Source organism: Coregonus lavaretus, assembly GCF_964263955.1.
Source record: "Coregonus lavaretus genome assembly, chromosome: 12".
Taxonomy (NCBI): Eukaryota; Metazoa; Chordata; class Actinopteri; order Salmoniformes; family Salmonidae; genus Coregonus; species Coregonus lavaretus.
In genome coordinates, this window is record NC_139999.1 from 21751860 (window position 1) to 21768790 (window position 16931).

A 16931-nucleotide genomic window follows, 5' to 3' on the forward strand; every position below is an offset into this window, starting at 1 on the left:
ATGTGTTTATGTCTGTTTGTGTGTTTGTGTGTGTTTTGGTGTGTGTGTGTGTTTTGGTGTGTGTGTGTGTGTGTTTTGGTGTGTGTGTGTGTGTGTGTTGAGAGGGATTGAGAAGGTGTGGAGTAGGAGTGAATGTGCCTCTTTTACTCATTGCCTTCCAGCATTTGAAAAGAGATTGAAATATGCTCAGAGCATGATACTTTTAGTCTGCCTCATCCAAAATCTGTAATCACCACATTATCCAGCGTTGGCAGCTTTGCTGGCTTGATTTTTGTGGTGGCATTGAGGCTTTGTTTAGCACCCAGCTCCTCTGGTCATCTCACACCTCCCAAACAAAGTTGCATCTGCCACAGCTGGCATGGTGAGCGAGCATTCCCCCGGTGTTCAATGACAAACTGAATCTGCTGGCTCAGTAGGATAGATGTCCTTTGCTTTTCACTTTATTGTTGTTGCTAGTGTTCATAGGGGGGCCTGGAGTGTGTAAAATAGGGGGTAGACCACCTAACTCCCTCCATATGTAGGAGTTCACCTTTAGCCAGACCTAGTGTGAACCGGCTATGTTTATGCCAATCCCCCACACCTGCCAGAGCTGTCTCTCCCAGCCTGACATTTCACAGAAAATGAAACCAACTCATGCAGCTCACACAGCACAGCTGAAGCATCAAGCTGGCAAGCTGTGTGTGTGTGGGTGTGTGTTTGTCTATGTTTGATTGTGGATATTTATTTCTGTACATTCATTTCTATGTGTGTGCATTTAATGAAACATGCATGTGCGTTAATAAGAGAGCTGCGAAGCTGTGAAGCTGTGAACACATGTAGTAGCAAGTTTACATTCTCAGCTCCCTGACAACTGGTCCTTGGTGTGTTTGAGATGGTAACTCTCTGTTCACTTGAGCAGTGGTCATATAAGCCAGAGGGCATAGCAGACCCTCTGTGTGCTCCTTTCCTCTGTTTGTTCTTGCCACTGCTTGAGCGTGCCAGGCAGATGCACGCAGGCAGCCCAGAGTTACGAGTAGTAGGGGAGGTGCGGCCGGGGGGCAGAACGGGGAAAATAAAGTGCAACAAAATGGAAGGAGAGAGAGAATGATATGTATTTTTCTCTCTGTTGGGTTACACAAAGTGAAGGTGCCTTGAGTACCTGCGGTGGAAAATTGGCACGGTAAAATACTGGTTGTTAACAAGGCCTTTATATAAATCAGAATTAAACAACAGTTGGACAGATCCTATAGCCCTCTCAGACTTAACAACCATGAAGCAATTATCAGCAGACAATAAATAATTATTAAAAACAGAGATCACCCAAAAATAAATATTAGATACTGTTAAAACATTCACTTAGAGAAAAGCACCAGGAATGGATGGCTTTCCCATAGAATTCTATTCAACATTATGGGATAAAGTAGTGCCCCTATTTACACAAATGACAACACACGTCACTCAATTCAGTATTTCCTAGTTCCATGTATCAAACAGTGATTTCAGTTATATTATAACCAGGGAAATCTGGAGAGTCCCCTGCTGATTCCAGACCCATAAGTTTAAAAACGTATGTGACAATAAAATAATAACCAAGCTTATAAGCAATAGAATGGCAAAAGCATTACCAGACTTGATACATATCAATCAAACAGGGTTTATACAAATAGGCACTTACAAACAAATACAAGAGCATGTTTCAGTTTAATACAATACACAAAAAAACTAGATATTGTTTTAGCAGTAATGGTGGTTGATGCGGAACAGGCTTTTGACCGCCTTAAAGGGCCTTTTCTTTTGGAAACTTTCAATGTTCCAGCTGAAATAATACATTTAATAAAAAATATTCTATAAATGTCCTAAATCAAAAATATATACAAATAATACATTATCTGATGAAATTGCTTTCGAAAGGGGCACAAGACAAGGATGTCTCCTCTCCCCCCTCCTGTTTGCACTGGCAATTGAACCACTAGCAAAAAAATAACGAGACAGGACCCAAACGTAACAGGTATCAGTATTGGTGAACATTAATATAAACAAACCTTATTTGCAGATGATCTCCTGATATACCTGACCAATATTGAAAACTCAATGCCCCCTTGGTAAAAAATATTTTCAGAATACTCTAAAATCTCAGGATCTAATATTAACATGGAAAAAACTCAAATAATGGCAATAGGAAAAAGAAAAAGAATAACTCACGATCTACAGCAATCTTTCAAGTGGACCACAAAAAATATTAAATACTGTACTTAGGATGCTTAATAAGTGAAAACAAACAACAAATATATAAAGATAACTTTATTCCATTATTTAATAATATAAAAGCAGATTTAATTAAATGGAATAATCTTCCCATAAATCTTACAGGTAGAATAAACCTCTTCAGAATGGCATGGCTATCAAATACTGAAGACATTCTTTATAAAAGTATACTCGGTCATAACAGACTTCATATGGGCAAATAAAATTAATATTATAAAAAGGAAAGTTTGACATCTTCCTAAGTCGCTACTCAGGGCATTTACTTGCAACATATAGTTAAATGCACTAAAGGAGAACAATTGAAGATGCGCATGCTCATCCCCAGAATATTTTTACGTGTTTATTTTCAAAAGATAAAGCTAAGAACATTAATAACTTCCTAGTTAAGAACACTGTAACAATATGGAAGAAAATGAAACATATTCTACAAGAACCAATATCACTCCCTAGAAACACAACCATATGGAACAATCCTTGGATAGCTTTTCAGAATTCATCGATAAATTGGTCCGCATGGAAAACTAAAGACATAGAAACCGTAAATGACTTGGTAATAGGAAATACATTTATTTCCATGACAGCTTTAAAAAGCAATTTTGGATTGACCAATGTAGATATTTTCAAATACATCCAATTTAAACATTTTATATCACAGAATTTCGATTTGAAGATCTGAGCAATCTTGAGGTAGTCCTGTTTGAGTTAGGAAAGGGTATTCATATGATAGGTTAGCTATTCAAAACCTTACAGAGAGCCTATCCATCTGACAATCTCTTAAAAATATTGAAACCAAGATTTAAAAATAACTGATATTGGCACAAGATGGAGGGATGTTGGAACATAACTAACAAGATTACAGTTAATGAAAATGGATGCTTAATCCAGTATAAATTAATGTATAGAATGTATTATACAAGAGACAACATTCACAAATTCTACAGCACAACGGCAGAGTCATGTCTGAAGTGTAAAACTACTAATGACTCAATAATTCATGCCTTCTGGGAATGTTATAAAGTCCAAAAGTTATGGGAGGAGTTGGAAAGATGGCTGTCAGAAGTATAAAAAGGTAAATGTACTTTTAATTTGTCTGTCTGCATATTTCAAGCCATGGCATATGAGGGTGCAGTGAGATACCTGATGGGTTGGTAAATACTTTTCTCATCCAATCATCTAAAAAAACGTATGTTTATAAACTAGAAATCAACCAGTCCTCCATTGTTCACGCAATGGAAAGCTGAAATGTTTTACTATCTAAACAATTTAAGTGCGTGGGTGATGGAGAGAAACAAAATCGTGCGGTTTGAGGCCATGTGGCGGAAACTGATACGGGCACTGGAGATGGGGGTGAGGGCTAGTGGGGCAGGTGTGATGTTGTTGATGTTTGTATGATGTCGTCGTTTGTATGTGTATGTTTTATATTGTTGACAAAACATGAAATAAAATCGTACAAAAAACTAAATAACATAAAAAACAAGGCCTTTCCCTTTATGGAAAAAAAATCACTATGATTCATCATCCGGTTGGAAAAAAATTTAACAACTCCTGAAATGTCTCAAAGGAAGACTTAAGATAGAAGGCATCCAATTACAACCTGTTCCTTACAGTGATTATGTATTTAGAAAAAGTATTCTCCCCATACTACCTATTTTTCTTGGTTGATTTGGCTGAGCCGCCTATTTCTTACTCTGTATGTGTTGGAAACTGTATAGGGAGAACGGGGAAACATCATTTCACAGTATGAGTTTGGTCCTACTCTTCCCCGTCTCACATCTCAGGGGCTCCCACCATTTTCAGACAGCTGTCACAGCAGCCCATGCCAAGACGGATCCAAACCCACCAATCCTAGCAGGCGAGCCAGCACAGCGCTGTGCTGTGTTTGTGCCTGAGCAGCCCGGTTCAACTTCAACAGCAGTATGAGCCAACTCTGTCTCCTGCCTGGCTGGGAACAGCCCCCCACTGTCTTTAATGTGCCCCAAACCTCTGACAGACGTATCAGTTTAACATCCCCCCAGCAGTCCTCTCTCCCTTTCTCAAAACGGACCCCCCCCTTCTTCAAACGGAACCCCCCCCCCCCCCCCCCCCCCCCCCCCCCCCCTTTCAGCATCCTCCCTCCCTTCTTCCTTCCCTCTGTCCCTGGCTCAGGGCTAAGCCACCATGGCTGATGAGTGGAGTTATCGCAGCAGTAAACCACTCGCTGCATCAGCAATGGACACCCACTTTATAAGACATCATATTGGAGAGAGAGCGAGAGAGAGCGAGAGAGAGAGAGAGAGAGAGAGATGAGAGAGAGAGAGAGAGAGAGAGAGAGAGAGAGAGAGAAAGAGAGAGAGAGAGAGAGAGAGAGAAAGAGAGAGAGAGAGAGAGAGAGAGAGAGAGAGAGAGAGAGAGAGAGAGAGAGAGAGAGGAGAGAGAGAGAGAGAGGAGGGGGAGTGGCAGGATTGTTTGTGTGATGGTGGGTTGAGGGTGGCCATCTTGTGATGCACTCTCAATATAAACTGTAAGATTAGTGTGCCGAGGAACTAGAGCAGTGTGTTATTGATGTTTATTGGGGTATACAGGCCTCTGGAAACATTAGCTTTCATGCCAAATACTAGTTTAGCTCACAGGTTTCCAAGATGGAAATGCTCTGAATGATTTCACAGTGGAATGTGTGGAGGTTTAAACACACTATCATATATTTTGGTAAACATGCATGTAGTAAATGCTTTTCCCAAAACTATATATACATTTGTAACCTCTTAGCCAACTCCTTAACTTCTAATTCACATCTAACCCTGCCCTGGCCTCGTCTCTCATCTCTCCCACTAGCACATTAGACTAGACAGTTTGTATCCTGCCATGCCTTGTCTACAAACAACGTTATGTCTCTCAGTCGCCACACCTCTGATGTTTTAGCTAATGAGGCTGCAATCGCCTATTCATGTTGAGTTGGAGGAAATAGTTGTATAAAGTCTAATACAGTACCCTGCTCTGTGTGTGTAATTCCTCTATTAAAAATAAATATTTAGGCTACCTTCAGGTGCTTGCTAATTGGAGGATATGACTGGGAGTGATGTGAAACATCATTTATTGAGGGGTAGGATGTGATGATGGCTCCTGCTAATTATGTGCTCATGGCTGAGAGGGCCTTGTTCATGCTTCTCTGCTTTAATTGACAAACTGTGGAACAGTCCCCGGTGTATTCAGCCAGGCGACAATAATACTATATGGGTGAAGGAGTGAGGGTGCATAGTGTGTGTAATTAGGGAATAGTATGTGGAGGGGTAGACTGTGCAGTATGTACAGAAGAGCCATATATTTGTATTTTGTCTCTATACGAGGAGGGGCTCTGTGCTGCTCAGACTCCCAGGAATAAACTTGCCACACATTCAGTCACGGCAGAGAGGTAGCTGAGGTATGCTGTGCTGGTAATGCGTTGGGACTCGACAGGTCTCGATTGGAGCCCCTGCTATTCTGCCTGGGAAAGTAATTTAGCAGTAGACGCATCTACTGGTGGAGACGAGAAGGCAGCCCATGGAAATGTGATGTCCCAAAGTAGACCAATAAAATGGTCATATCCTGAGTGAGATAATTGGACTGGGGACAAAGAGGAGGGTCCTGGCCCGGGGAAGCCACCTGTGGATGCTCCATGCTTAATACGCCACTAATAACATTGTGATGAGGCAGGGGAGGGCCCTGGCGACTGGCAGCCACAGAACTGAGCAACAGTGTTTACAGATGTACAATAGGATCTGAATTTGATCACCCTGTTGCAGGAGAACTTTCCTGCAATGGTGGACATTTCAAACGTGTAGTGTATTTGAGGTCTAAAAAGTTTGTCATTTCCACTTTGAAATTTCAGACTTGATTTTTCCTTACGAAAAATGTATCAACCCCTACAAAAATGTCCATCAATTATAATCCACATAATAACTCACATTCCCTGCTCTAGCAAACTGTCTCACATTAAGATCCTTCATGTGTATCAGCACCATTGCTGTGCTTTTCCAGCGGTGCTCGGACCAGGTTTCACACCGCACTGAGACTAACATGGAGTGAGAGGTGTTGAAGTTTGCTGTGATAAACAAGCACACCCCTATTAGAGTCCATATTGCACCAAAAGTCCCCATTTTACCCGACAATGTTCCCTGCATCCCTACTCAGTTATACTCAGTGTAACGAGAAATATAACGGAGTACTGTTCCAATTTCAGCAATACTATCACAGTTACTGATCAAAGATAGGTCATCATTACTTAGTTACTTTTGTTATCATTCCCTTGCTATTACAGTTATTGATCCAAATAAATATGTGTGATGATTATTATTCCCTCTCTGCTGATGCAATATTTACAAAAATACCCCAACCCCAGATTCTAATTGTTTTCGTCCTCTCACCAAGTTCCTGTTTACGCATGCATGCACTACTACTAACTGCTTTAGTGAGGGAGATGAAAAATGGCAGAAGCTTCTAAAACATTGATTTTCTCAGCGTGGAAGTACTCCCATTACTTTGATTTGGTAGGACAAAATTATACGAATATAACTGTAAAATGTAAACTGAGCCCAGCGAGAAACACCTCTCGACGGCTAGAAACACAACTTCCAATCTCTTGAAGCACCTGCAAAGGCAGCACGCATAACACAAAACTTATAGTGAAAGACCCCCAAGGCCTGATCACTGCTGCTAAAGAAGACTGTAGGCCTACCTCATCCGAACAACCAAGGCTTGATTTTAATCGTTCAGGTGGACAGGCTGTAACCCAGGGAGAGCTGAACTAGCTTGTTGCTGGGTATGTAGTAGATTTGGTGTCTGTCATTATTAGGCTAATTGTGTTGGTATATAGGCCTCCGGAACGTAACGTTGACATTGTTTAAATTGAGTGAGGATGCGCAACGTTTTGGGGTGTAATGCAAATGTTATATAACTAGTATTGTAACTAATTACTTTTTCCAGGGAGTAATAAGTAAAGTAATTTGTTACTGTTGAAAGAAGTAACGAGTTATAGGTAATACAGATACAGGATCTTAATTTGATCACTCTTTTGTTACTGAGAATTTTCCTGCACGGCAGGAAATGCAAACTTTTGGAGTATTTGAGTTTTTAAAAGGCTTCTGAAGTTTGTCATTTCCACTTTTAAATTTCAGACTTGATTAGCCCGAATGAATAATGCATCAACCCCTACAAAAATTTCCATTAATTATAATCCACAAAATAATTCACATTTCCTGTTACTGCAGGATTATTTTCCTGCTGTAGCAAACTGGCTCAAATTAAGATCCTACATCTGTTGTGATGTTACCTAATTTTGAATGAATCTCTAGCAGTGGAGGCTGGTGGGAGGAGCTATAGGAGGATGGGCTCTGTGTAATGCTGGAATGTAATAAATGGAACGGAGTCAAACGTGGTTTCCACATGTTTGATGTGTTTGATACCGTTTCATTTATTCCATTCCAGCCAATACAATGAGCCCGTCCTCCTATAGCTCCTCCCACCAGACTCCACTGATCTCTAGCCTCTCTAAACCATGGAAACTGAACTGATAATTAATGACAATGAATACAGCAGATTCATTGTCTTTGGTAGTGGTTGCTATTTTTGGTAGTGGCTTTACAAGTGATAGAGTTATGTGTGAACAACACCCAGATAACCAACTTCAAAATACACTCATTGTTCACCTGGACACACACAATGTGAGCTGAACAAGATTTGCTCCCTACCTTGGCCTATACAAAAGGCCATGATCCCTATCAGTGAGACCCTCTCTTCATTCAGGTCATCTTTAAAAGACATTGAGCTTAGAGAAATTATTAAATTCCCAGAACTGTGGGAAAGAGAGTGGGTGATAGAGAGAGTGAGGATGGAAAGAGTGAGGATGGGAAAGAGTGAGAATGAAAAAAGAGAGAGAAACTCAGAGAGAGAGAAATTGATATAGAAGGCATTCAGACTCAGCTCATTCGCTGCATCTCCTGCATTCATGGCGTCGAGCCAATTCCAGTGCGATAAGCCGGCTGTGTGCTTCTCAAGGTAAGACTGTGAATAGACGAGCACAATCTTTGTCCAGCGGTGTGGAGGGAACAGGGCCTAGGCTCTTTGACAAGACTGACCTTCCTGAGGCCAGCTTTACATCAGCAAGGAGGGGGTTGATAAGGGATTATATGTCTCTCTGACCCCTGACCTCCCCAGCCCTGTAAAAGATAGAGCTGATGCTGCCTGTCTGTTACTTCAACAGGAGCAGAGATAAGAGGACGGATTTATTCAACCTGTGGCGGGAGCTTAGATCCCCTGTTGCATTGGCTGAAAAAAAAGAGAGGGGCTTTGACAACTGTTACGGGGGTGTAGTTCTAATTCTTCACTTAAACTATGTGGTGATAGGCAATTTAATTGAAATATCCACATTGCTTCTCTTTGGAGTCATTTGTTATCTTAATCTCCTCCTCTGCATGTGTGATGAGGTGTGAATGACGGAGTCAGGCGCAGGAGGTAAAACACCGAAATCCAGAGTTTATTCAGTGTACATGAATAAAGCGCAGCAAGCGTCAAAACGAAACTAGTACAAGGGAAAAATCCAGCTTGGCTACATACAAGGAAAGAGTAGCTCAACCGAGCTACACACTCTCACAATGAACAATCACTCACAAAGGACAAGGGGGCAGAGGGAACACATATACACAGACTGCCCGAGCAAGGAGGAGGGGCAGCCTCGGCTGAATTCGTGACAGTACCCCCCCCCCCCCCCCCCCCCCGACGCGCAGCTCCAGCAGCGCGCCGACACCGGCCTCGGGGATGGCCAGGAGGACGCGGAGCAGGGCGAGTCGGATGGCGACGATGGAAGTCCCTCAACAGAGAGGGATCGAGGATATCCCTCACCGGGACCCAGCAACGTTCCTCCGGACCGTACCCTTCCCACTCCACGAGGTACTGAAGGCCCTCCACCTGGCGCCTCGAATCCAGTATGGAACGGACAGAGTACGCCGGCGCCCCCTTGATGTCCAAAGGAAGTGGAGGGACCTCCCGCACCTCAGACTCCTGGAGCGGACCAACCACCACCGGCCTGAGGAGAGACACAAACGAGGGGTTAATACGGTAATCAGGGGGGAGTAATAACCTATATGTGACCTCGTTGAATCTCCTCAGGACTTTGAACGCCCCTACAAACCGCGGGTTCAGCTTCCGGCAGGGCAGGTGGAGGGGCATATTCCAGGTTGAGAGCCAGACCCGATCCCCTGGTACAAAGACGGGGCCCTCAATGCGGTGGCGCTCAGCGTTGGCCTTCTGACGACGCACAGCGTGTTGGAGGTGAACATGGGCAGCGTTCCACGTCTCCTCCACGCGCCGAAACCAGTCATCCACCACAGGAGCTTCGGTCTGGCTCTGGTGCCACAGTGCCAGAACCAGTTGATAACCTAAAACACACTGAAATTGCATTAGGTTCGTAGAGGAGTGGCGGAGAGAGTTCTGGGCATATTCTGCCCATGGCAGGAACACCGACCACTCCCCCGGCCGGTCCTGGCAATAAGACCTCAGGAACCTACCCACATCCTTATTTACCCATTCCACCTGCCCATTACTCTCAGGGTGGAACCCAGAGGTCAGGCTGACCGAGACTCGCAGACGTTCCATGAACGCCTTCCAGACTTTTGACGTGAACTGGGGACCTCGGTCAGACACTATATCCTCTGGTACCCCGTAGTGCCGGAAGACGTGTGTTAACAGGGCCTCCGCAGTTTGCAGAGCCGTGGGGAGACCGGGCAGAGGAAGGAGGCGGCAGGCCTTTGAAAAGCGGTCCACAACGACCAGGATGGTGGTGTTCCCTTGAGAGAGAGGCAGATCAGTTAAAAAATCAACACTCAAATGAGACCATGGTCGTTGTGGAACTGGTAAAGGTTTTAACTTACCCGCTGGGCGGTGCCTAGATGCCTTACTCTGGGCGTACACTGAGCAGGAGGAAACATACACCCTCACGTCCTTAGCCAAGGTAGGCCACCAGTACTTTTCAGTCAGGCAGCGCACTGTACGACCGATACCTGGGTGACCAGAGGAGGGTGACTTGTGTGCCCAGTAGATCAGACGATCACGGATAAGCGCAGGCACGTATTGCAGCCCAGCTGGACACTGCGGTGGAGATGGATCTGTGCGTATTGCCTGCGCTATATCCGCGTCCATCGCCCATACTACCGGCGCCACAATGCATGAGTCCGGCAGTATGGGGGTATTGTCTCTGGGCCTCTCCTCTGTATCATTCAGCCGGGACAGTGCATCTGCCTTCACGATCTTCGCACCCAGAATGTATGACAGTGTGAAATCAAACCGGGTGAAGAATAGGGCCCACCTGGCCTGGCGAGGGTTCAGCCTCCTCGCTGCCCGGATGTACTCCAGGTTACGGTGGTCCGTCCTGACGAGGATTGGGTGTTTCGCCCCCTCGAGCAAATGTCTCCACACGGTCAGAGCTCGAATAACAGCCAACAGCTCCCGATCACCAACGCCGTAGTTCTGCTCCGCAGGCTGAGCTTCTTTGAGAAGAACGCACAGGGGCGGAGCTTTGGTGGCGTGCTCTAGCATTGAGACAGGACTGCTCCCATCCCAACCTCGGACACATCCACCTCCACTACGAATGGTAGTGATGGATCGGGGTGGGCCAGTACCGGGGCTGAGGTGAACAGTTACCTCAGGTTACTGAAGGCCCTGTCAGCCTCAGCAGACCAGCGGAGCCAGGATGGCCCACCCTTCAACAGAGATGTAATGGGAGCTGTGACCTTGCCAAAGCCCCGGATAAACCTCAGATAGTAGTTGGCGAAGCCAAGGAAGCGCTGCACCTCCTTTACCATGGTTGGAGTCGGCCAATTACGCATAGCTGCAATGCGGTCGTCCTCCATCTCCACACCTGTGGTAGAAATGCGGTATCCAAGGAAGGAGACAGACTGCTGGAAAAACATACACTTTTCTGTCTTAGCATAAAGGTCATTTTCCAACAGTTGGGCCAGTACTTTGCGAACCAGGGACACATGCTCGGCGCACGTAGCGGAATACACCAAGATGTCATCGATGTAGACCACTACACCGCGACCAAGCATGTCCCGAAACACCTCGTTCACAAAGGACTGGAAGACTGAGGGAGCATTCATCAAGCCATAGGGCATCACCAGGTATTCATAATGCCCCGTGGTTGTGCTGAATGCTGTCTTCCACTCATCTCCCTCTCGGATACGCACCAGGTTGTACGCACTCCTGAGATCGAATTTAGTGAAGAAGCGCGCTCCATGCAATTACTTAACCACTGACGGAATGAGGGGGAGAGGATAACTAAATCTTATCGGCTACTTGTTCAGTGGTCGATAGTCAATGCACGGGCTTAGACCGCCATCATTCTTCTTCACAAAAAATAAACTCGAGGAGGCGGGTGAAGTGGAGGGACGTATGTACCCCTGGCGCAGGGACTCGGTGACGTATGTCTCCATAGCCTCCGTCTCCGCCTGCGACAGGGGATACACATGACTCCTGGGAGGTACAGCATCTACCCGAAGGTTTATTGCGCAATCCCCCGCTCAATGAGGTGGGAATTTAGTTGCTTTATTCTTGGAGAAAACTTGTGCCAGATCATGGTATTCAGGGGGAATGCGCACGGTGGAGGCACCGTCTGGACTTTCCACCGTGGTTGCACCAACAGAAACAACCAGACAACTACCCTGACACTCTCGCGACCACCCCGTGAGAACCCTCTGCGGCCATGAGACAGTGGGGTTGTGGAGTGCTAGCCACGGAATACCTAACACCACAGGGAAAGCAGGAGACTCAATGATGGAAAAGTGACCTGCTCACAATGCGTCTCCTGTGTGATCATGGTGACTGGTACCGTGACATCCTTCATCAACCCGGACCCTAATGGTCGACTATCAAGTGCTCTGATGGGGCGTGGAATGGATAGGAGAACTAATGAAATGCCCTGGCGGCATGCAAAAGTTTTATCCATAAAGTTCCCAGCTGCGCCTGAATCTACTAGCGCCTTACAGTTGGGAACTCTCATGTAATCAGGGAAGTATATGGGTATGGTACAGTGCGCAGCAGAGGGCTCTGAACAAGTGTGGGTGCTCAATACCTGAGGTGATGCGAGAGTGCCCTGCCGGCCGCCTCCTGACCCAAAAGAGCGCTGACGACAACGTGTGGTGGCATGTCCCTTCGTGCCATCCGATTGGCACTGGTGCTGTCGTCTTCCGCTCTCTCGGTGCGCGGTACCACCCAGCTCCATGAGCTCTGGATCCACGTTGGTCGGGGCGGGAACGGACAGACCTCCTCCAGGACGTCCTCTGGTTGCCAGCAGGTTATTCAGACGAATGGCCATGTCCACCAGTTCGGTAAAAGACAAACTGGTGTCACAGCAGACTAGCTCCCATCGGACGTCCTCCCGTAGATGGCACCGGAACTGGTTGATCAGGGCCCGCTCGTTCCACCCGGATCCTGCTGCCAGAATCCGGAACTCCAGCGCGAACTCCTGTACTGTCCTTCTCCCCTGCCTCAAGTGGACCAGCTGCTCACCCGCCTCTCGACCCTCGGGCGGGTGATCGAAAACCCAAAATAGGCGGGCGAACTCCCTGTAGTCCTCCAACGCGGCTCCTCCTTCTCTCCAAACCACGTTGGCCCACTCCAGGGCATTCCCCGAGAGGCAGGAAATGAGGACGGACACCTGCTCTCGATCTGATGGCGCCGGCCTGACACTGGAGCAGTACAGCTCCAGTTGGAGAAGGAATCCCTGACATAGAGCCGGCGTCCCATCGAACGCCCGTGGTCGAGATATCTGGATCCCGCCGGGTGCTGTGATGTAGGTGGCTGGATCCGGTTGGCCAGCTGGTCTCGAAGGATTGGTTCCTCTTCTCTCCAGGCGTTGGACGACCTGAAGAACCCGATCCATCGTTTCCTCCAAGCTGGCCAGCATAGTGGAATGTTCCTCGACCCTTGCCACTATTCCAGGCATGCGCTCCTCTCCTGCTGACTCCATAGAGGTGAGTGATTCTGTGATGAGGTGTGAATGACGGAGTCAGACCGCAGGAGGTAAAACACCGAAATCCAGAGTTTATTCAGTGTACATGAATAAAGCGCAGCAAGCATCAAAACGAAACTAGCACAAGAGAAAAATCCACCTCAACCGAGCTACTCACTCTCACAATGAACAATCACTCAGAAAGGACAAGGGGGCAGAGGGAACACTTATACACAGACTAATGCGGGAATGAGTACCAGGTGTGTGTGATTGACAAGACAAGACAAGACAAGACAAATGGAGTGATGATAATTGGAGCGGTAGTGGCTTGTAAGCCGGTAACGACGAACAACGAAACCTGCCCGAGCAAGGAGGAGGGGCAGCCTCGGCTGAATTCGTGACAGAGTGGTTGATGAACTTTTTCGATCCCGATTCATTAATAGAGTGATTTTGTTCTATAAAGTGTCTCGTAGCTGGTGAGGTGATATCTTGACTTCAAATAGCAGATTTAAGTTCTCCAAGACGTACTTTCAAAGCGCGGGATGTATTTCCAATATAAAACGTATTACAAGAACACTGTTACATATAAATAACTCCTTTACGGATTACCAGGACGTGTACTCAGAGCATGCGCAGACCAACTGGCATGTGTCTTCACTGACATTTTCAACCTCTCCCTGACCGAGTCTGTAATACCTACATGTTTCAAGCAGACCACCATAGTCCCTGTGCCCAAGAAAGCGAAGGTAACCTGCCTAAATGACTACCGCCCCATAGCAATCACGTCGGTAGCCATGAAGTGCTTTGAAAGGCTGGTCATGGCTCACATCAACACCATCATCCCGGAAACCCCAGACCCACTCCAATTCGCATACCGCCCCAACAGATTCACAGATGACACAATCTCAATCGCACTCCACACTGCCCTTTCCCACCTGGACAAAAGGAACACCTTGACTACAGCTCAGCGTTCAACACCATAGTGCCCACAAAGCTCATCACTAAGCTAAGGGCCCTGGGACTAAACACCTCCCTCTGCAACTGAATCCTGGACTTCCTGACGGGCCGCCCCCAGGTGGTAAGGGTAGGCAACAACACAAGTTGTTAAGTTCCTTAGTTTCCACTTCACCAACAAACTATCATGGTCCAAACACATCAAGACAGTTGTGAAGAGGGCACAACAACACCTTTTCACCCTCAGGACACTGAAAACATTTGGCATGGGTCCCCAGATCCTCAAATGTTCTACAGCTGCACCGTCGAGAGCATCCTGACCGGTTGCATCACCGCCTGGTATGGCAACTGCTCGGCATCCGACCGTAAGGCGCTACAGAGGGTAGTGCGTACGGCCCAGTACATCACTGGGGCCAAGCTTCCTGCCATTCAGGAACTATATACTAGGCGGTGTCAGAGGAATGGCCCAAAAATTGTCAAAGACTCCATTCACCCAAGTCATAGACGGCAAGCGGTAACGGAGCGCCAAGTCTAGGTCCAATAGGCTCCTTAACAGCTTCTACCCACTCTGACTATTTACATTGACCCCCCCCCCCCCCCCCCCCCCACACTTTTGTTTTTACACTGCTGCTACTCGCTGTTTATTATTTATGCATAGTCACTTTACCACTACCTACATGTGTCACGATCGTTGAAAGGAGTGGACCAATGCGCAGCGTGGAATGCGAACATACTTTATTAAATATTCTCCACACGAACAAAACAACAAAAACGATACGTGAAGTCCTTGGTAACAAAACACAAACCATACACGGAACAAGATCCCACAATACACTGTGTCAAACAGGCTGCCTAAGTATGGTTCCCAATCAGAGACAACAAGCAACAGCTGATTCTTGTTGCCTCTGATTGAGAACCACCCCGGCCAACATAGATACACATGAACTAGAAACTGAAACAAAGAACACAAAACATAGACTCTACACACCCTGGCTCAACATAAAAGAGTCCCTAGAGCCAGGGCGTGACAGTACCCCCCCCCCCAAAGGCGCGGACTGCGACCGCGCCAAACATAAACCGAACAGGGGAGGGCCGGGTGGGCATTCCTCCTCGGAGGCGGATCCGGCTCCGGGCGTGACCACCACCCTCTAATAACCCCCCCGTAGTGCCCCTGGTCTGGTCTGGTCTGGCCCCGCTGGCTGGAGCTGGACTGGACATCGGTGGAGCGGATTGCTTAGGCTCCGGTGTGGAGCAGCTGACCGGTACCTGACCAGGCACCGGTGAACCGGGCACGGGCTGTGCCGGACTGACGACACGCACCCCAGGCTTGGTGCGGGAAGCAGGAATGGGCCAGACCGGGCTGACGACGCGCACCCCTGGCTTGGTGCGGGGAGCAGGAACGGGCCGGACCGGGCTGGCGATGCGCACCACAGGCTTGGTGCGGGGAGCAGGAATGGGCCGGACCGGGCTGACGACGCGCACCCCTGGCTTGGTGCGGGGAGCAGGAACGGGCCGGACCGGGCTGACGATGCGCACCACAGGCTTGGTGCGGGGAGCAGGAACGGGCCGGGCCGGGCTGACGAAGCGCAACACTGGCTTGGTGCGGGGAGCAGGAACCGGCCGGGCCGGGCTGACGACGCACACCACTGACTTGGTGCGGGGAGCAGGAACGGGCCGGGCCGGGCTGGCGACGCGCACCATAGGCTTGGTGCGGGGAGCAGGAACAGGCCGGACCGGGCTGGCGACGCGCACCATAGGCTTGGTGCGAGGGGCAGGAACAGGCCGGGCCGGGCTGGCAGCGCGCACCATTGGCTTGGTGCGGGGAGCAGGAACAGGCCGGGCCGGGCTGGCGACGCGCACCATTGGCTTGGTGCGAGGGGCAGGAACAGGCCAGACCGGGCTGGCGACGCGCACCATTGGCTTGGTGCGAGGGGCAGGAAAAGGCCAGACCGGGCTGTGGAGACGGACTGGAGGTCTGGAGCGAAGAGCTGACACAACCCGTCCTGGCTGAATGCCTATCTTAACACACTCTGTGTGAGGCATCAGCACAGGACGTACAGGGCTGTGTACACGTACTGGCACTACAGCACGTGACACTGGCGCAGGATATCCGGGACTGAGGAGGGGTACTGGAGGCCACGAGCGTTGAGCCGGCACACTCCGTCCTGGCTGCATGCCCACCTTAGCACGACACGTGCGTGGTGCTCGCACAGGACGTACCGGACTGTGCCAGACCACTCGCGGCACAGTACGCAGCTCCGCATATCTCGGAACCTGCCCAGTCTCACGCTGCCTAGCCTGAGTACGGGGAGTTGGCTCTGCTCTACCTCTAGGCTCCGCCAACCTCCCTTCCGGCCCCCCAAACCCGGTGGCCTCCTCTCCTAATCCCCAAACTCGCCCTGTAGCTGCCTCCAGCAGCCCCGTCGTCCATGCCGTGTGCCCCCCCCTAAAAATGTCTTGGGGTTGCCTCTTGCGTGTCCGACGTCGGCCCGGTTGGCGCCGCTGCTCCTCTCTACGGCGCGCCTCCACCGTCTCCTCCCACGGACGGCGATCCATACCGGCCTGGATCTCCTCCCAAGTCCAGGACCCTTTCCCATCCAATATCTCCTCCCAAGTCCAGGCTGTCTGCTCCTGGACACGCTGCTTGGTCCTGTTGTGGTGGGATCTTCTGTCACGATCGTTGAAAGGAGTGGACCAATGCGCAGCGTGGAATGCGAACATACTTCATTAAATATTCACCACACGAACAAAACAACAAAAACGATACGTGAAGTCC